Below are 5,912 nucleotides of genomic sequence, written 5' to 3'. Positions count from 1 at the left end.
GCAGGCAGGATGGAGTGGGTAGAGAAATGTCAGGAGTGATTTGCGACAGAAGGCTACTAGCAAGTGTTAAAGGGAAGGTTTACAAGATGGTCGTGAGACCAGCTATTTTTTATGGTTTTTCTTCTCTGTGGATTGTCACCTTGTCCTGGTGGAGAAGCTTACATGGTACTGAGATCCCAAGAGCAATGCCGTCTGGAGCTATGCTCCTGGTAGGGTCACCCATGGCGGTAAGGTTAAGGGAGAGGTCCCTGTCAGAGCAATCCAACCAAGACAACAACGGTGGAACAGGCGGAGGATGATGGCTGACTTTAGTGAAACATCACAATGGCTGGGAAGGCAGATGAAGGCTGCAGCAGAAACGGGCCCTCAGTCATCTTGGACTCCATACCACTGGATCCTGACCTAGATCTGTCAAGGACCATGTAGTGGCTGCCTGTGCACCAGTGTCCCCATCTGAAACAAAGTCACACACAGGTGTCCTCCAGAGAACAATCATGCTCGCTTCGAGTGTCCGCCGATGATGATGTTCTATGGTTTGGAGATGGTGGCACTGACAAAGACAGGAGGCGGAGCTGGAGGTGGCAGAGTTGAAGATGCTAAGATTAGAGGGACAGCTCAGGTTGGACAGTTTGGAGATGAAGCAAGAGAGTAGAGATTGAGATGGTTTGGACATGTGTGGAGAGATGCTGGGTATATTGGAAGAAGGATGCTGAAGATGGAGCTGCCAGGCAAAAGGAAAAGAGGAAAGCCAAAGAGGAGGTTTATGGATGTGGTGAAGGAGGACATGTAGGTGGTTGGCATTACAGAGGCAGATGCAGAGGACGGGAAAAGATGGAAACTGATGATCCGCTGTGGCGACCCCTATGTAGTAGTAGTAGAAACATATAGGGTGCTTACGCCAGTTTCATTGTTTGGCTCCCAATAAAATGTCACATGTAAACTATGACCCATGAATATGTTCAGAATCAGAGTTTGACTATTTCTGGGCCAATATTGGCTCAAATTTGAGTATTCACACCGATTACATTCAGGGGAGTCCTTTGTCATTTGCAGTTAACAAGTACATTAAACTTGATGATAAACTATGTCCGTTGTGTCAAAAAGAAAGATTTATTTGCAAATTGGTTTCAAGACCGACATCAAAAAGAAATATAAACATCCCTCGTTTTAGCAACAAAAAAATAATAAAACCCGTCAACAAAACCCTCAATCTCAAAGAAATTAACAACAGTTAAATTTTAACTTAGTTATACAGAGGCTGAATTCCAATGGATCTCGCCACACAAGTATGACATTTTTAACCGTGGGCTTAACAATAACATTTATTTTGCATATTAGGGGAATATTTCAAAATTAACAATGAAAGCAAAACCCCCCAAAAACAATCAAACAAACTTGAAACAGGTATACATATAATTAAATTGCTCTCAATGTCATCTAGAAAACCAAAACAGCAAATATTAAATTAATTTTCCTCCATCAAGCAACTAGGGAAAGGGGAAAAGTTGTCCCTTGTCTATAGGCTACTGCATCATAAATACAGACTTTCATGATATCCATGGTAGGAAAATCGCTAGACACAAACATGGCTTGAAGAAGACACTACCTTATGAGATATTAATGGTTTACAGTGATTAACTTAACAAAATGCGTGTTCTCTGGTCCCTCCATCCAAAGATTATGTCACATTTCAGATGTTTACTTTGCTACATAAAGAAAACTTATTGCATGCAAAGGCATGCTCATTTATTTTTGTCTCAACCAAGACATGAGGAAGGTTGCAAAGGTGGGAATCTAAAACAGCTTTGAATATGCTGCAAATCTTCTCCAATTTTAAAAAGATGTCAAAACTCATGGCCTTAAATGGAAACATAGAAATGTCTACAATATTCTACCACACACTAGTCTTGTCAGTATATCCCAAATAGTGTTTTTTTAAACTGTTCTTAAACCAAGTTAGTTACATAGAGCTTTTCAGTAAAGTATTCAATTCAAATAAAGATCTGCCAGGAAAACCCCCATGAAAACAAATAATGAAGCTGCAAATGTGGGGTGTCCTGGTGGCTCAGCCAGTCAAGTGTGATCACATGTGGGCTCGGGCATGATCGCAGCTTCTCGGGTTCAAATTGGGCCATGGGAAATTTACTGCATATCTTCTTATCTATTCACCCTGTGTTTCCTGACTCCCTCTACTGTCCAGTTGAATAAAGGCTAAAATTGCCACACAAAAAAAAAACAAAAAAAAAAAACGATAATGCAAACTTACACTGAAATCTTTAAGGACCTAATTATTTTTTACTCCATTTTATTTGTTGTGGCTTAGTCATTTTAGGGATGAACACACTGATGGTCAGGGATAAAGGTATTCAGGTAAAATATATTCATTTTCAAAGAAACTAACCTGGATGAGCAAAGATGAAAATGACAAGAGATTCAATAGCTATTGTCATTCCCCTTCCGTTCAAGTGCTAAGAGATGTGAGACAATTATTCAATTTATTTGTAGGCTGAACAAATGCCTGCTTGTATTGTGCATATGAAGAAGAAACATCTGAATGATGCAGTAGTTGCCCCAACATAAGGAAACAATCATTCAACAATCAAGGATGTAATCATTTGTTTACAGAGGACTAGTTTTAGCTTTGTGTTTTGTGTTGGTGAAAAGAAAAAGAAACTGATCGTTTGAACACTGTCTTTGAATACACCAAAAGAAAATGAAGGGAGCAGTTGACAAAATGGCCAAGTGAATTCAGCCTTGAATGTCACACTGAAACCATCCATCCATCCGAACCGCTTATTCTGCTGTCAGGGTCACGGGGATGCTGGAGCCTATCCCAGCAGTCATTGAGCGGCAGGTGGGGAGACACCCTGGACAGGCTGCCAGGCCATCACACAGGGACACACACATACACACACACACACCTAGGGGCAATTTAGTATGGCCAATTCACCTGACCACGCCGACACGGGGAGAACACACAAACTCCACACAGAGGACGACCAGGGACGACCCCCAAGGTTGGACTACCCAGGGGCTCGAACCCAGGACCTTCTTGCTGTGAGGTGACCACACTAACCACTGTGCCACCATGCCGCACACTGAAACCAGTGGGTGCAAAATCAAACCCATGAGAAGCCCTGCACCAGCATACCAAAGAAATCAGAACAGGCTTGCTCACTCAAGGTGATTACAATGCAACTGTCCTCGGACAGCCTTTGGTGTATCTTCATAAAATTAAATCACATCAAAATAGTCAAGAGGTAAGTGTACAATGTCAATTCAGTTTGGCCATCCCAATAAAAGACATGAAAGTATTTGACACAAGAAGACATTTTGGCTTTCACTAGTCTAAATCTTTTCTGTCTCAGCTGCGGTTAATGTTCTAATTACCTAGATAAGGCTCTGCAATTAGTACAGATCTTGGCGTTCTTCTTAACTAATAAATCACATATTGAGGATCGCTCCAAGATGATCGGACCCTTGTCACTTGGTAGGTCCACAGGGGGAAGTCCCTGGCACATGTTGTACCTCTCCAAGTCCAATAGCAGGCTTGTCACGTCGCCCACAGATGTAAGATGTGTGGGGTGTTCATCATAAAGAGGGTGGGTGAGTAACAGTGGCTGCTTTTGCACTGTTACCTGATAGCAGAAGCCCGGGTCAATCAGCACCATGGTGTCAATCATGCTGGACTGTTTAGCACACTGGATAAGCTGCAGCTGCGGACCCTCTGTCACTATGGCATACCAGAGGATCGGCAATGCAGAAGAGCGCAATTCCTCTAATAGCTTAAGCAGCTGGTTTTCCATGTCCAGACCACTCTCAGCTGCATTTTCTGCCAAACTAAAAATCCGTGTAATCTGTGGTGAACAACAGTCAGAAAAGGAATGAACAAAAAAACACTCATCTGCAGTAATACAAAGAATTGAGCTTAAAATATTCTCAAAGTGAATACACTCACCATGGGAAACTCCTCTTCATCCACTTCTCCAGTCAGCTTTTCAAGACCCCTGCCTGTGTTTGATCTGTCTTTGTCCCATGTGTTTAGCTGATCCTAAATTGATAAGTTTGGATTCTTTTGTAATATGTCCAAATATTAGGTGAGCAAAACAACAACAAAAAACTAAATATGAACTAAACACAACTGTTTTTTGTTTTAATTGTTTAGACTAACAGACATTGAAGTGCTTTAATTTGCACAAAACTCAGAATTTCTATCAAATCTTATTGGTCAGGTAATATTTCAAAAACCAGGGATATTTCTAATGATGCCCTTACACATTAAACCTACAACTTAAAGAAGGTACTAAGAATTTGTTTACACCTGCTTCACATTAGTTACTTTGAGGACTTCAACTTTCAACACTTGAATGCACAGTGCAAGAGACTGGTGTTGGTCCACCTGAAGGAACTCACAGACCCCTGCTTGACCCCCTGCAGTTTGCCTACCGGGCAAACGGGTCAGTGGAGGATGCAGTCAACATGGGATTGCACTACATCTTCCAACACCTCAACTCCCCAGGGACACATGCAAGGGTCCTATTTATGGACTTCAGGCCCACTGATCAGACTGCTTTCACCTTCCTATATCTACAAGGTAAATATGCTGTCTGCTAACCTGCTAGTTGATAGTCACGGTTCAGTCAAACAAGGTAGTGCAGTTGTTAAGGGGTAGTGACATTTTAGAAGATTAACCTACAGTTACAAAGGATCAAGGGTAAAATATAACTTACTAGTCGCAAACTGGTGTGGTTGATGCTAGGGCTTCTTTCAAGGAGTCCATTTCTCTGTACTGCATCTGAATGATTGAACTTTTAAAAGACAAAGATGAAATTCAAAAAAAATGTTTTTTCAGTTTAGGATGGATACGCATTTTAAATCTTTTGGTTTACAATTTTTAATACAACCTGCATGGATGACTGATGGATTCTACTGCTGGTAGGATCAGGATTCCAATTTGGCTAAAACAGCAAGAGAGAACAAAAACAAGTCACAAGTCATTAATGAAGCTCTCAGTCTACCAAATGAAGTGAACTTTAATATTTATCTTGCGTTAATTTCACCCAAAACATGACAACCACTCAATCATAGCGATATTCATCTTGCATTAATTTCACCCAAAAAATTATAACCACTCAATGACAACTTCTCTCAACTTCTATGATCAAGGATAACTCACAGCTTGCAGTCTACTGGTATCATCTTCATTGTCAGTAAAATCCAAGCCAGTCAACAGTCTATTAGTCCTCTTTTGGGTCATCTTTCGACTGTATGTATACTGAGGTCTGGGCCTGCCGAACTGCATCAAGCCTTCCTGGGTTCCATACTCAGCTTGGCCCAACTGAAAGGGCAACAAGTGTCTCTGTCAAATATAAATGTCCATATGTGAGTGTCATTTGGGCTGTTGCTAAAGAGCCGTTTAAACCTACCAGCCTCACATCACCGGAAGCGAGTCCAAAGCTTGCCAAAATAGCAAAATGTTGTCGTCATGAAATGTAGTAAGTTAGAAAAGCAAACTTTGTGAGCCCTACCATTGCCTGTCTCTGACACTGGCGCAGACGACATTTTTGTCTCTTCTTGTTGCTGCCTCCAAACTTAGGTTTGTCGATACAGAAGTCACATGTGCCACAGTCCTTCCTGCAGAGACAAGCATTACACTTCCCACAGGAGCGCCGCTTCCGCTTCTTATGCCACTGAAAGACAGGAGAAATAGAAACTAAATCACAACTAATAACCTTCGTTGGATTTTACCTTTGAATAACTTCTCACTCACTTTACACATTATAAACTGATCTGTTTCTACATAGAATGCTACAACAAAGTAGAACTGTGCCGAAAGAAGCTCACATCATCATCGTCATCAGTCGACATGTCATCATCATCATCAATGTCCACATTCACAGAGAGGTCTTCTG

At 41.5% G+C, this 5,912-nt stretch overlaps 1 long non-coding RNA gene across 1 annotated transcript; it reads right to left on the bottom strand.

Annotated features, from left to right (window-relative positions):
* Window positions 1–1,123: 1,123 nt before the first annotated feature.
* Window positions 1,124–5,673, bottom strand: LOC130106838 (uncharacterized). The gene is made up of 5 exons (XR_008809773.1): window positions 5,529–5,673; window positions 5,177–5,338; window positions 4,731–4,958; window positions 3,959–4,051; window positions 1,124–3,857 (listed from the first exon to the last, which is right to left on the bottom strand). It is a non-coding gene; the product is annotated as an uncharacterized LOC130106838 (long non-coding RNA).
* Between the last annotated feature and the right edge of the window lie 239 nt (window positions 5,674–5,912).

The sequence above is a fragment of the Lampris incognitus genome, chromosome 2 (genome assembly GCF_029633865.1).
Source record: "Lampris incognitus isolate fLamInc1 chromosome 2, fLamInc1.hap2, whole genome shotgun sequence".
Lineage (NCBI taxonomy): Eukaryota > Metazoa > Chordata > Actinopteri > Lampriformes > Lampridae > Lampris > Lampris incognitus.
The sequence above is the reverse complement of the archived record's forward strand: the minus strand, read 5'-3'. Positions and strand labels throughout refer to the sequence as shown.